Below are 15700 nucleotides of genomic sequence, written 5' to 3' on the forward strand. Positions count from 1 at the left end.
CCATCCTGGAAGAGCAGGTTTTGGGGCTATTCCCATAGTTTTAAGGTACGGGAGAATACATCATTTACAAAAAATATGCCCCAACAAAAGATATTATAAGATATGAATTGAATTATCTTGAGAGCTTTGCTCCCAGAACTGTCAACTGGCGAAGCCAAACCGATTTCCGGCCGATCACGCAGCCATCTCTGACTCGGGATTGAGCCGTATTATGGGGATTGGCGATTGGGGACTGACGCCCCCGCTGAAACATCGGAAACGACAACAATGCACTCCAAATTGCAACTCCTGGTGGTGTTAATTATGGAACCAATGCCGATGGAACCCCCAGTGACGGCGGCCGATGGCGATGATTACGGGGGGCTGTGCTTTGAGTTGCAGTTGTTGCTCTGCCAAAGGCATATACTCGGGTGGAAATTGGGGAAACTATGGATTCGACACTGGGAGGAAAAGTGGGGAGGGCGTGTGTCGCCAAATTGCGCTGGCAAACACTTTGGAAGATGTCATTAAAATGGCTCGACTACCCACAAAAGCCCCCGCTCCCCCGTCCACTCACCATTGACATTTGATTTGACACTCGAATAGCTATTTTCCGTATTCACATTTCGCGCCACGCCCCCTGCTGCCGACCAAACCGCCCGCCCTATTCGCCATACAGTTGGCACTCAATTTTCACGCTCGTTGGAGAAGTGATTGCAAAGGGGGCGGGGGCGGGAGCGGGGCAAAACGATGTTTGGCCAGTTGATTGAAATATTTGAAATATTCGAATGAGACGACACCGGAAACTGGGTCGCATCGATGCCATTTATCGTTATCGATTCGCGCCGTCTCTCCGAGCCGTTCGCCCCGCTGCATTTCCGTCCGACGCTTTTGCTAATTGCTTTGCAACAATTTTGTTTCGCCGGCCAAGCAATTAGCAAATGACAAATGCCCCAGCACCCCCCCCCCCCCCCCCCCTCCATTAAGCCCCCCGCCGCAAAACAATCCCCCGCTCGGCCAACCACACTGCAAACTTAAGCTGCTTAAAATGTATGCAACATGGCTCATAAAAATGGTGACCAGCCTCCCGGACAAAAAGCGAACCGAATTGTTTACGTTGCGTGTGCCAACACATGAGATAAAGGGTGTTATTTTAAACGAAATGAGAGTTTCACATTTATTTTGGATCTATTTGGAAACTTAAATTTGTGGGCTTGTTTTTGTTATTTTTAATGGGTTAATTCTTTGCTACGAAATATAAGAAATCAATATATTTAAAATGTATCTAAGGCATTTTCAAAAGATGTTGTCTTCCATTTTTGTGAGACCGCTGTTCCACACTGTTGATGTGGCAGCAGAGACTGGGCATGCACTGTGTGCGCCTAATAGGAAGCTGCCAACCGCTGTTCTAGACTTTAGCAGATTGAAATAATTTGCAGTTATAAGATAGTGATAAATAGATATTTATATAGATATTTATAATTTAATATATTTTAAAAACATATTTTTTATGCACCCTGTTTTTTGAATAAATAAATGAACGAGCGTGGCTTTATCTGCCGTATGTCCGCTTTATTTGCTCGGCAACTGTTGCCAACTGTAGGCATTCTTTTTGTATTTTGTTGCCATTTTTTGTTGGCCTAGTCTGAAATAAATCTACGCATGATGTCGCACTCACACAGATACAGAATCACACACAGCAGCTCAGACACCCACACAGACGGCGAAAAACAAGGATACGCGGCCACACGGACACGTGGTTAGAGCCATGTTTGTTTTAATCCGTGCTTTGTTTCAACCCCCAAGCCCCCACCACCCCCATGCGTGATTCTGGCGGTGCTCAAATGCCCCTGTGTGTGTGTGTGTGTGTGTGTGTGTGTGTGTGTGTGTGTGCATGGCGCTTAAGCACTTAAGCGCATTTCCATAGATTTTAAGGCGATTTCATTTTCAACGCTCATTTGCATGCGACCAATTGGCATTGTATGATTTTATCACTGGGTATCTCGTGTTGTTCAGCTTGTTGTTGTGGGCCATGGTATTATTAAGTTATGCTCTTTGTTGCCGCTTGTCAATTGATTGCATTTATTTGCTCAACTTAAACGTTTCGCAATTGGCTTAGTTTGCATTTTGACATTTGCGTAAGTCAAAATGCCAGCACTAAAAGCAAGTCCGGCGAGGTTTACTTAATTGGTAACCGATCAACAAAAATAACAAACTGCAAATTGACTGTTTTGGAAAGCTTGCTTAATGTGCTATCGCCCTGCATCATTTCTGGGAGAATTTATTTTTTGACCCATTTTCGCATTATTTTCAGGGGTCCTATCATGATTTTTTGGATTTCAGATTTTAGCAAAAAATAACTACTTTTCTCGCGGTTTTTCAAACGTAGTTTTTCCAAATCAGGGCGCACAGCAAAGATACCGACTGTTTTGGAAAGCTTGCTTAATTTGCTAACGATCTGCATCATTTCTGGGAGAATTTATTTTTTGACCCATTTTCGCATTTTTTTCATGATTTTTTGGATTTCAGATTTTAGCAAAAAAAAACTACTTTTCTCGCGGTTTTTCAAACGTAGTTTTTCCAAATCAGGGCGCACAGCAAAAACACCGACTGTTTTGGAAAGCTTGCTTAATTTGCTTACGATCTGCATCATTTCTGGGAGAATTTATTTTTTGACCCATTTTCGGCTTTTTTTTAGGGGTCCTATCATGATTTTTTGGATTTCAGATTTTAGCAAAAAAAAACTACTTTTCTCGCGGTTTTTCAAACGTAGTTTTTCCAAATCAGGGCGCACAGCAAAAACACCGACTGTTTTGGAAAGCTTGCTTAATTTGCTAACGATCTGCATCATTTCTGGGAGAATTTATTTTTTGACCCATTTTCGCATTTTTTGCATGATTTTTTGGATTTCAGATTTTAGCAAAAAAAAACTACTTTTCTCACGGTTTTTCAAATGTACTTTTTCCAAACCAGGGCGCACAGCAAAAACACCGACTGTTTTGGAAAGCTTGCTTAATTTGCTAACGATCTGCATCATTTCTGGGAGAATTTATTTTTTGACCCATTTTCGCGTTTTTTTCATGATTTTTTGGATTTCAGATTTTAGCAAAAAAAAACTACTTTTCTCGCGGTTTTTCAAACGTAGTTTTTCCAAATCAGGGCGCACAGCAAAAACACCGACTGTTTTGGAAAGCTTGCTTAATTTGCTAACGATCTGCATCATTTCTGGGAGAATTTATTTTTTGACCCATTTTCGCATTTTTTTAGGGGTCCTATCATGATTTTTTGGATTTCAGATTTTAGCAAAAAAAAACTACTTTTCTCGCGGTTTTTCAAACGGAGTTTTTCCAAATCAGGGCGCACAGCAAAGATACCGACTGTTTTGGAAAGCTTGCTTAATTTGCTAACGATCTGCATCATTTCTGGGAGAATTTATTTTTTGACCCATTTTCGCATTTTTTGCATGATTTTTTGGATTTCAGATTTTAGCAAAAAAAAACTACTTTTCTCACGGTTTTTCAAATGTACTTTTTCCAAACCAGGGCGCACAGCAAAAACACCGACTGTTTTGGAAATCTTGCTTAATTTGCTAACGATCTGCATCATTTCTGGGAGAATTTATTTTTTGACCCATTTTCGCATTTTTTTCATGATTTTTTGGATTTCAGATTTTAGCCATCCTTTTCTCGCGGTTTTTCGAACGTAGTTTTCCCAAATCAGGGCGCACAGCAAAAAGACCGACTGTCTTGGAAAGCTTGCTTAATGTGCTAACGATCTGCATCATTTCTGGGAGAATTTATTTTTTGACCCATTTTCGCATTTTTCCATGATTTTTTGGATTTCAGATTTTAGCCATCCTTTTCTCGCGGTTTTTCGAACGTAGTTTTCCCAAATCAGGGCGCACAGCAAAAAGACCGACTGTCTTGGAAAGCTTGCTTAATTTGCTATCGACCTGCATCATTTCTGGGAGAATTTATTTTTTGACCCATTTTCGCATTTTTTGCATGATTTTTTGGATTTCAGATTTTAGCAAAAAAAAACTACTTTTCTCGCGGTTTTTCAAACGGAGTTTTTCCAAATCAGGGCGCACAGCAAAGATACCGACTGTTTTGGAAAGCTTGCTTAATTTGCTAACGATCTGCATCATTTCTGGGAGAATTTATTTTTTGACCCATTTTCGCATTTTTTTCATGATTTTTTGGATTTCAGATTTTAGCCATCCTTTTCTCGCGGTTTTTCGAACGTAGTTTTCCCAAATCAGGGCGCACAGCAAAAAGACCGACTGTCTTGGAAAGCTTGCTTAATGTGCTAACGATCTGCATCATTTCTGGGAGAATTTATTTTTTGACCCATTTTCGCATTTTTCCATGATTTTTTGGATTTCAGATTTTAGCCATCCTTTTCTCGCGGTTTTTCGAACGTAGTTTTCCCAAATCAGGGCGCACAGCAAAAAGACCGACTGTCTTGGAAAGCTTGCTTAATTTGCTATCGACCTGCATCATTTCTGGGAGAATTTATTTTTTGACCCATTTTCGCATTTTTTGCATGATTTTTTGGATTTCAGATTTTAGCAAAAAAAAACTACTTTTCTCGCGGTTTTTCAAACGGAGTTTTTCCAAATCAGGGCGCACAGCAAAGATACCGACTGTTTTGGAAAGCTTGCTTAATTTGCTAACGATCTGCATCATTTCTGGGAGAATTTATTTTTTGACCCATTTTCGCATTTTTTGCATGATTTTTTGGATTTCAGATTTTAGCAAAAAAAAACTACTTTTCTCACGGTTTTTCAAATGTACTTTTTCCAAACCAGGGCGCACAGCAAAAAGACCGACTGTTTTGGAAAGCTTGCTTAATGTGCTATCGCCCTGCATCATTTCTGGGACAATTTATTTTTTGACCCATTTTCGCATTTTTTGCATGATTTTTTGGATTTCAGATTTTAGCAAAAAAAAACTACTTTTCTCGCGGTTTTTCAAACGTAGTTTTTCCAAATCAGGGCGCACAGCAAAGATACCGACTGTTTTGGAAAGCTTGCTTAATTTGCTTACGATCTGCATCATTTCTGGGAGAATTTATTTTTTGACCCATTTTCGCATTTTTTCATGATTTTTTGGATTTCAGATTTTAGCCATCCTTTTCTCGCGGTTTTTCGAACGTAGTTTTCCCAAATCAGGGCGCACTGCAAAGAGACCGACTGTTTTGGAAAGCTTGCTTAATGTGCTAACGATCTGCATCATTTCTGGGAGAATTTATTTTTTGACCCATTTTCGCATATTTTTCAGGGGTCCTATCATGATTTTTTGGATTTCAGATTTTAGCAAAAAAAACTACTTTTCTCGCGGTTTTTCAAACGTAGTTTTTCCAAATCAGGGCGCACAGCAAAGATACCGACTGTTTTGGAAAGCTTGCTTAATTTGCTTACGATCTGCATCATTTCTGGGAGAATTTATTTTTTGACCCATTTTCGCATTTTTTCATGATTTTTTGGATTTCAGATTTTAGCCATCCTTTTCTCGCGGTTTTTCGAACGTAGTTTTCCCAAATCAGGGCGCACAGCAAAAAGACCGACTGTTTTGGAAAGCTTGCTTAATTTGCTAACGATCTGCATCATTTCTGGGAGAATTTATTTTTTGACCCATTTTCGCATTTTTCCATGATTTTTTGGATTTCAGATTTTAGCCATCCTTTTCTCGCGGTTTTTCGAACGTAGTTTTCCCAAATCAGGGCGCACAGCAAAAAGACCGACTGTCTTGGAAAGCTTGCTTAATGTGCTATCGACCTGCATCATTTCTGGGAGAATTTATTTTTTGACCCATTTTCGCATTTTTCCATGATTTTTTGGATTTCAGATTTTAGCCAATAAAAAATCCTTTTCTCGCGGTTTTTCAAATGTAGTTTTCCCAAATCAGGGCGCACTGCAAAGAGACCGACTGTTTTGGAAAGCTTGCTTAATTTGCTAACGATCTGCATCATTTCTGGGAGAATTTATTTTTTGACCCATTTTCGCATTTTTTGCATGATTTTTTGGATTTCAGATTTTAGCAAAAAAAAACTACTTTTCTCGCGGTTTTTCAAATGTAGTTTTTCCAAACCAGGGCGCACAGCAAAAAGACCGACTGTTTTGAAAAGCTTGCTTAATTTGCTAACGATCTGCATCATTTCTGGGAGAATTTATTTTTTGACCCATTTTCGCATTTTTTGCATGATTTTTTGGATTTTAGATTTTAGCAAAAAAAAACTACATTTCTCACGGTTTTTCAAACGTAGTTTTTCCAAATCAGGGCGCACAGCAAAAAGACCGACTGTTTTGGAAAGCTTGCTTAATTTGCTTACGATCTGCATCATTTCTGGGAGAATTTATTTTTTGACCCATTTTCGCATTTTTTGCATGATTTTTTGGATTTCAGATTTTAGCAAAAAAAAACTACTTTTCTCACGGTTTTTCAAATGTAGTTTTTCCAAACCAGGGCGCACAGCAAAAAGACCGACTGTTTTGGAAAGCTTGCTTAATTTGCTTACGATCTGCATCATTTCTGGGAGAATTTATTTTTTGACCCATTTTCGCATTTTTTGCATGATTTTTTGGATTTCAGATTTTAGCAAAAAAAAACTACTTTTCTCGCGGTTTTTCAAATGTAGTTTTTCCAAACCAGGGCGCACAGCAAAAAGACCGACTGTTTTGAAAAGCTTGCTTAATTTGCTAACGATCTGCATCATTTCTGGGAGAATTTATTTTTTGACCCATTTTCGCATTTTTCCATGATTTTTTGGATTTCAGATTTTAGCCATCCTTTTCTCGCGGTTTTTCGAACGTAGTTTTCCCAAATCAGGGCGCACAGCAAAAAGACCGACTGTCTTGGAAAGCTTGCTTAATGTGCTATCGACCTGCATCATTTCTGGGAGAATTTATTTTTTGACCCATTTTCGCATTTTTCCATGATTTTTTGGATTTCAGATTTTAGCCAATAAAAAATCCTTTTCTCGCGGTTTTTCAAATGTAGTTTTCCCAAATCAGGGCGCACTGCAAAGAGACCGACTGTTTTGGAAAGCTTGCTTAATTTGCTAACGATCTGCATCATTTCTGGGAGAATTTATTTTTTGACCCATTTTCGCATTTTTTGCATGATTTTTTGGATTTCAGATTTTAGCAAAAAAAAACTACTTTTCTCGCGGTTTTTCAAATGTAGTTTTTCCAAACCAGGGCGCACAGCAAAAAGACCGACTGTTTTGAAAAGCTTGCTTAATTTGCTAACGATCTGCATCATTTCTGGGAGAATTTATTTTTTGACCCATTTTCGCATTTTTTGCATGATTTTTTGGATTTCAGATTTTAGCAAAAAAAAACTACATTTCTCACGGTTTTTCAAACGTAGTTTTTCCAAATCAGGGCGCACAGCAAAAAGACCGACTGTTTTGGAAAGCTTGCTTAATTTGCTTACGATCTGCATCATTTCTGGGAGAATTTATTTTTTGACCCATTTTCGCATTTTTTGCATGATTTTTTGGATTTCAGATTTTAGCAAAAAAAAACTACTTTTCTCGCGGTTTTTCAAATGTAGTTTTTCCAAACCAGGGCGCACAGCAAAAAGACCGACTGTTTTGAAAAGCTTGCTTAATTTGCTAACGATCTGCATCATTTCTGGGAGAATTTATTTTTTGACTCATTTTCGCATTTTTTGCATGATTTTTTGGATTTCAGATTTTAGCAAAAAAAAACTACATTTCTCACGGTTTTTCAAACGTAGTTTTTCCAAATCAGGGCGCACAGCAAAAACACCGACTGTTTTGGAAAGCTTGCTTAATTTGCTTACGATCTGCATCATTTCTGGGAGAATTTATTTTTTGACCCATTTTCGCATTTTTTGCATGATTTTTTGGATTTCAGATTTTAGCAAAAAAAAACTACTTTTCTCACGGTTTTTCAAATGTAGTTTTTCCAAACCAGGGCGCACAGCAAAAAGACCGACTGTTTTGGAAAGCTTGCTTAATTTGCTTACGATCTGCATCATTTCTGGGAGAATTTATTTTTTGACCCATTTTCGCATTTTTCCATGATTTTTTGGATTTCAGATTTTAGCCATCCTTTTCTCGCGGTTTTTCGAACGTAGTTTTCCCAAATCAGGGCGCACTGCAAAGAGACCGACTGTTTTGGAAAGCTTGCTTAATGTGCTAACGATCTGCATCATTTCTGGGAGAATTTATTTTTTGACCCATTTTCGCATATTTTTCAGGGGTCCTATCATGATTTTTTGGATTTCAGATTTTAGCAAAAAAAAACTACATTTCTCACGGTTTTTCAAACGTAGTTTTTCCAAATCAGGGCGCACAGCAAAAAGACCGACTGTTTGGGAAAGCTTGCTTAATTTTTAAACAACCTGATTTATATTAGGGGAAATTTGTTTTAGGACAAATTTTTGTATATTTTAAAGCATTAAGGATTTGAGTCCAAAAAAACTTTTTCTGTGTTTTTTTCAATCGTAGTTTCGGAGAATCAAGGCGTACAGCTTACTTAATTTGCTAACAATTTGAACTACGCTTTTTGAGAAAAATTACAAAAAAAAAGTCCAGGCTTGAATGCCAATCAATTAGGAACTAAACTATTAATTAAATATATACTCTTTTTCATTTCTTTTCTTCGCCATTCTGTATAACCATTCGATGAAGTTGGTCTTAAGTTCGATACTCCTTATTCTTCAAGAAATGGGCTTGGCCGTGGAGCTCGGCATTATGATTAACTGCCGGCGATGGAGCAAAAATTGCTTCACAGCGGCAGCTGTTACCTGTGTTGCATATGTGGCTTTTCTTTTGCAGTTGCTGCATATTATTGCCTCGAAGGCGGGGCCATAAAAACAGATGGTAATCGCGTAAGTGGAGAGCCAGCAGGTGTGGCAACTTCCTCGTAAAAATCAAAACGGGGAAATGGAAAATCTTAAATTGTTGCCATTCGCATATCGATTTACTCAAGTTGTTCTCCACACTCACTAAATAATTTCCCACAGAAATGCACTGAGGGAAAACCTTATTCTCAATGTATACTGTGGAATTTTGTTCTTAAAATAAAATTGTTTTGTATAGCACCAAATATTTTTTTGTAAAGTCTGTTAATCTTCTTGCAATTAAGGTATCTGGTTGGATAACTTAACTATTTTCAAAACATTCTATCCTTCTGTGGCACATCGAATATCTTTGAATTACAAAGTTAGCACTTTCCTTCGAGTGGCTAATTTGCACAGTAGTGCTTTTCACGTTCCTCATGCATATTCGCGGCAGTGGGACCCTGTCAGTTGCTCCTAACAAGGTTAAGTTGAATGGAAACTAATTTGCATGGCACGTGACTGTACCCCAGAGCTGCCGCCAGAGTTGCCAGCGCCGTGTTTGTTTGCAATTAACTCGGCCATTGTTGTCAACATTGTTGCGATGCCCACGCAGCGAGCGCTACTTATTTTATTTGCTAATTGCAACACTCAGGACGGCAAGACGAAAGTGCTTGACAAGTTTAAGTTTGCTGCAACTGACAGCGATTCAGAACTATACGAATATATATATACCTGGTTCTATATATATACATGTACAAAAATAGAAGGCCGAGCTGCCAGCAGAACGGCAAACAAATTAAAAGTGACGCATTTCCCTTACTTCTTCTTCAGTCGAGTCCTTGCTTCGTTTCATTTTCTTCGCTGCCCAGTAATACTTGGGAAAATCATGACGGATTCCTTTTGACTCACCTGCATTTCTGAGCAGTGGTCGGAAAATTCTCCTTTCTAATCCCCACAATTAAAGGAGAATACAAGAACAATATTCACATTATTTTTTATGAATGTTTTGTGATAAGCAGATGGCCCACAATAACTCATCTTGAGCTAAAAAAGAGTTTAAAAAATACTAACATAGGTCTTGGCATGTAAAAATAAGATTGCCTTAAATAATTGTAATACATATACAAATAATGAAAAGTTATTTTAAATATTTAAGGTTATTGCGTTAAGTAGCCGTATTTTTGATTTATTTTGAGCTCCTGACTCTGTAAGTGTAAAGGGTAGTTCGTTTTCCACACTTTTGTGGCACTTCCGCCTTACTTCCTTTGTGCCTTTCAGCGTTTTTTACACTTTGCACTAGTTGCAATGGCATCCACATCGGCTTCATTGGGGATCCAGCTGCATAAGCTGAAAACAAGAGGTCGCCGTGGGCGTGGCATTAACCCAAAAAGCCAGCAAAGCTGACGACGTTTGTTTTCCCAGGACCCTCGAGTTGAGTTGCGAAAATTGCAAGGCGAAGAAAAGCCGGGCGGCTTAAGTGCAGCCAAGAAAGGCGAAGGAAAACTCATTGCTGTGCTTATTATATTTTTTGCATTCTGGCGCGCGAAATTAAGTTTACTGCTCGAGAACATTGTAAGCACGGGCTTGCGGATCTCAGGCTGTGGGCTCTTAGATTTCCCAGCGAAATGGGAATTTGTCTGCTGTAAAGTGAATGTAAAATATCAAATTTAAAATAATTGTACAGTACAATTTTGTCTCAATTATTCCACTGTTAATTAGATAACACATACCAATGTTACTCCTGCAAATATATTAAAATTTGGGCTAAAGCCTAGACTGATTTGTGGCCATTAAGTGCCAGTTTTCAATTTTCTCCGCCGGCCAATTATGCCTGCCAGCAGGCTGTCAGAACTTTCATCTTTATCAACACTCTCAGACGTCGCCCTGTCGGTGTTCCCTTATTGTTAACAAGCAAACTGAAGGACCAAAAACGGAGCCAATGACTATATCCTGCGGCCTGGCATTACGCATTACGCATTCATGCTTCGTTCGACATATCGATAACAGGCACTTAGACGCAGGATCTAAGGTCATGCATAATAAACTCTGGTGTGGGTGGGAAAGAATGCGTATGCGACTAGGAGTGCCTGCCACATATTTGCACTCGTTTTGGGCCTCAATTAATAATGCCTTTAAGGCCAGCTGGCCGTGTGCATAAACACATCCATAAATTGTTCAGGGCAATTACGTAGCTGGGCTTTTGGCCGGTCCCCCAAGGAGAATTGTTTCATTTGCTGTTAAATCTATAATGGGCACATTACGCAATCAAGCGGCAAAGCGGCCGCGCGCAAAAACATCCTTTTGGGACCCAAGGATCCCAGGAAGCCAGGGATCCAAGGATCCGAGGAGGCGGCAAATTGACAGATCTATGGGCCAGCCTTTGGGGAACTCGGCCTGGCAGCTCGGCTTCATCTGTCGGCCCTGCAGTGCGGCACTCGCTCTGACAAATGAACGGGAAATTGCCACGCCTCTTTGCACCCATATGACAGGGCCATAAATATTAAATTTTAATTAATTAAGAGCCATTTAAGAGTGTGCTTGCAGCATGAATCGCAGAAACACGCACGGACGCTCTAAGTGCATGGAATCGGGGTATTTTCAAAGTTTCACTGGCACATTCCATTAGCCGCTGATTAAGTGACTAATTGATGGGGAGACGGTGTCAGTAAAATGTATAATATAATATAATTGGCATTGTTTTTTATATAATCACTCGCGCTTCCATCTCCATGGCACAAATCTCGGATGAATGGCTGACAATTGGCGGACGAACAGGCCATGGCAAATAATCGTAAATAATCGCGAGTAACTGTTGAATGGCCAGCTGCAGCAAAATGGCGTCAACTGTCATTTCCGCTTGTCAAAGCAGAAAAAGCAATATGGCGACACTCCGTCGGCTGCAGTCGAAAAACCGAGGGCGAGCTGCTGCTTTGATTAACTGCTGCCAGACGAACTGCATGCAAAAACCGCATGTAACCCACTCACTCACACACCCAGAGCCACACCAACACACACACACACACACACACACACAGTGTGTTTGCGGTGTTTTTATTCGCTTGCCGCACATTAAATCAATAAATTTATGTGCATAACTTGATACATTCTATTAAATGCGATTAAATGCTTAAACAAAATGCATAATTGATTAATTGCGTTTCCCGCCAACGTTGAAATATCTTTCAATTTTCAAAATATTCCCCGCAGTGCGGCAATTTATGGCCACTATTAAAATGAGCGAGTGTCGTCCGTCCGATGGATTGATATTGATACGCCGGGTTTATGGGGCCATTGCCATCCCGAGGGCTTCGCTTTTTTCAGCTTTTTGTCACCCCACTAAAGTTACAAGGCTTAAAGTTTCCTCTGAAATGAAAAAAAGGAAACGTTGGCCTACTTTTCTGCGCCTCGCATTTGAATTGCATATGAATCTGCAAGGGAGGTCAAGCTGCATAATTCATATTCATAAGCAGGTCAAAAGGATCTCTGCTTCATTTTCGGCTGCCACATAATTTAAAGGGCCACAGACAAATTTAAATTGGAGAAATAATCGCACAAGGTTCTTGAACTTTCTTAAATAAGTGTAGCAAAACATTTGATATATTTTGTGACCTATATTATGTGGTTCTCAGCGAACTCGATGCCATTGTTGGTTTTATTTTATTTCTTTCATAACACTGCACTCGTTTAAAGTATAAACGAATATTTGTGCAAAGCATTCACAGCATTTTCTGTTTATTCTCCTTGCTTATATTAAGTCTTCGAAAGTATAAATACAAATTACACCGAAATTGTGAAAGTGAAGTGCCACTGACAACAGCTAAGATCATAAATTGTAATTTAGAACTGGTTTTTCGCTTGTCTGAATTTCGAAACTCGCTCTCGCCCTGACCCCAGGTAAATGTCACAATATAAATATTTAATATTTCAATTATGCAACCGCAAATGATAAATTTCAAATATATTCCACCCCCGTTTCCGTTTCCGCTGCAGCGACCCCAACATCCGCTCACACAGACACACACACACACACACAGGCACAGAACACCCACACACAAAGGGCGTTAAATGTGCGTACAATGTGGGTCACACGAATATGTCTCAAGCAGTCGCCGCTCGAACCTTGTTGACGTTTTCGGCTGGCCCTGAATAATTTAAGTGTGTTTTAGAGCTCACGGGGCAACATAAAAACCGCACACAAATTACTGAAAATTGACCGCACTTAAAGCGGCCAAAGCACTAACACTACTGCCACTGGGGTACATAAAATACAATTTAAATATTTAATTGCGAGCACAATTTAAAATCGTGTTAAAGCAAAAGGCAAAGTAAAAGCCATAAAAAAACGTGCCACGGAGCTAAATGTTGCCGGAGCCATGTTATTATAATGCCCTATGGCAAGGGCATATGCGACTTTCTAAGGTAATCAGTTAAATTTGTGGGCAAATACACCACAGCGTATACGTGATTTACATGAAAAAAGTGTTGGAAATACCTCCTTAAAATGCGAATATTGCTTAAACTTATTTAAGGATTTTATTTTAATAATTATTAGACATTTTTTATTGCAAAACAACCATACAAAAATATTATTGTTTAATGTTAAATGCATTTTACTTTTAACAAAGGGCATATTGAGAAGGGGCACTGTGTAGACAACATACAACCAAAATGTATATAAATTTAAGGCTTCGATAAAAGTTTTGTCTCCTGCAGAAATAAAAAAAAATTTCGAATAACATTCCTGTTCTTGTACTTTATAAAATGTACGCTTTAAGGACATTCCGCTGCCTAGTAACCACAGCGAAAAGTTCATCTAGCTCTCCATTCCGCCGCCCATCTCACTTTTCAGCTCCTTTCCTATTTTTTGCCTTGCTTTTGTGTGCTGCTGCATGGCCTGTGGGCAAAAAGCTATTGCATAACAACTGGGGCCGAGTTAATGAGCATTTTTAATGCAAATCATTTGCCCTGGGCCACACTTTATTCATATACGTGTCCAGAGGGGGGTGTTAATCGTCTCCTCTGGCCCGCCGATCCTGTGGGGCAACACAACATAAAACACACGAAATACGACACTGGCACACAACATAATCAAATGATTGCCAGCTGCTGCTGTAATTCTTTTCTGGGCAAAAAACGAGACCAAGTTGCTGGGGTTTTTGCCCCGTCTACCAGCGCATATTCATTTAAATTTCAATTTATACTCGACGCGTTCCGTGGAGTTAAGTGTTGGCGGGAGCTCCCATCCCCAGGACCCCCGGACTCCCCACACTCCGCACTCCAGGCTCAGCCATTGCCAGGCTCGTCACTTGGGTAACTGGCGTATGGCTGTAATAAGATATGATAATGCCGCTGCATCTCCTGCCAGTTAATGTTGTGTGCATTTCAGTTGGTTAAGCTAAGTACTCGCTATGCATCCTCGTGACTGCCGGCTGAAGATGTGTGTTTATGCACTCCCCCAGGCGAAAAGCGCTCGCTGCTGGGAAAAAACGTTTTGCTGTTGCTTAAAGAGAGCATTTGAGAATCAATTAAGGATCCCACAGAGCTCTGTCCACATAGTCTCAAAAAATCCTACAAGTAGCTCCGTAAAACGAATTAAAATAAAATCTTATTCGGATTTTAAAAGAGTTTCCTAATAGGGAAATAAAAACTAAAATGAGATTGTTTTCAAAAATATAACAGGTTTTTGGGAAAATAAAATGTGGTTTGGTTTGCCACATTTCTGGCTCATTTTATCTATTAGAATCTAAAATAAAAACTGACTGTAAAAGTCCATCAAACTGGCCTTAAGTGGGGCAAACCAATCAAGGAATAGTCAGCCACTCTAAGCCAGTGAGAGCTTGAAAACCCTTTCACGTTTTTATCGCCAGCAGGTATGCGATTATACTTCCCACAGCTCCCAGGCAATTATCGTTTGTCGTTTATCGATGGCCATTTGCCATTTAACAGGATTACAATTTGAAACATTCGTAATGGACAATAAAAACTAATTTCGTTTGAATGGCACACACAGGACGGCAGGACGGCCACCTTTGATGGCCAAACAATCTGGAAGTCTACAGATCTACCTATCTACATGCACATATGTATCTCTCGGAGGGATGCATTTTTCACAGTAGCCGGAAAAATGCGTAGGGCTCCAACCAATTTTTGTGCCAGAATCCAATTAGAAGACAAAACAAAGTAAACAGATACAAAAACTTGTGGCTGGGGGCAGGGGGCAGGGCCAACGAATGCAAACAGAAACGGATGGACACTTATGGGCCATGATAATAATATTAATTCCTCGGTTCTTCGGGGGACAGCAGAGGAGTGAGGGAAAAGCTGAAGGGAAAACTGAGAGCAGGTGGACAATAGAAACGACGGAGACGAATTTCAATTAAAGTGTTGCAAAAACAACAGTTTTGTGGCGAAGGAAATTAAAGGACAAACACGTGTGCCTGTCACAGTCCCAAGTTTCCCTCTGCCACTCCATCTCTCCCCTCACCCAATCCTGTCATGTGCGAATATGTGAGACCGGGCGAGGGCAACAACAATTGACAGCAACACACATAAAAGCTTTTAAATCTTAATAAATCTTGCATACAATTTAAAAAACACCAAATAAAAACGAAAGCCAAAGGAAATAAAGCAGCAGTCGAGGTAGAAGTTTTTCATGGGGGACCCCTTGAATCTGAATCTGTATCTGTACCTCTGTATCTGTATCTGTATCTGTGTGCATTTGTTTCTGTGTGTGTGCTTCCGCTCTGCAGACATTCTTTTTTGGCAACTGCCATGGCAGCTGAAGTTGACGCGGCACCGTGAGGATGGGGATCCCTCCGCCAGAATCCCCTAGCCCTCCTCGGCTCGTGCCCCAAAAATAGCAGGCAAGTCAAAGACATCGCGGTTGCATTCTCGTTCTGTCACAG

The 15700-nt window shown here is 39.9% G+C and overlaps 1 protein-coding gene across 1 annotated transcript in view; it reads right to left on the reverse strand.

The window, feature by feature from the left end:
• LOC108023564 (uncharacterized) overlaps positions 1 to 15700 on the reverse strand; it is a 70363-nt gene that overhangs the window by 10244 nt on the left and 44419 nt on the right. The window lies entirely within an intron of this gene.

The sequence above is a fragment of the Drosophila biarmipes genome, chromosome X (genome assembly GCF_025231255.1).
Source record: "Drosophila biarmipes strain raj3 chromosome X, RU_DBia_V1.1, whole genome shotgun sequence".
Taxonomy (NCBI): Eukaryota; Metazoa; Arthropoda; class Insecta; order Diptera; family Drosophilidae; genus Drosophila; species Drosophila biarmipes.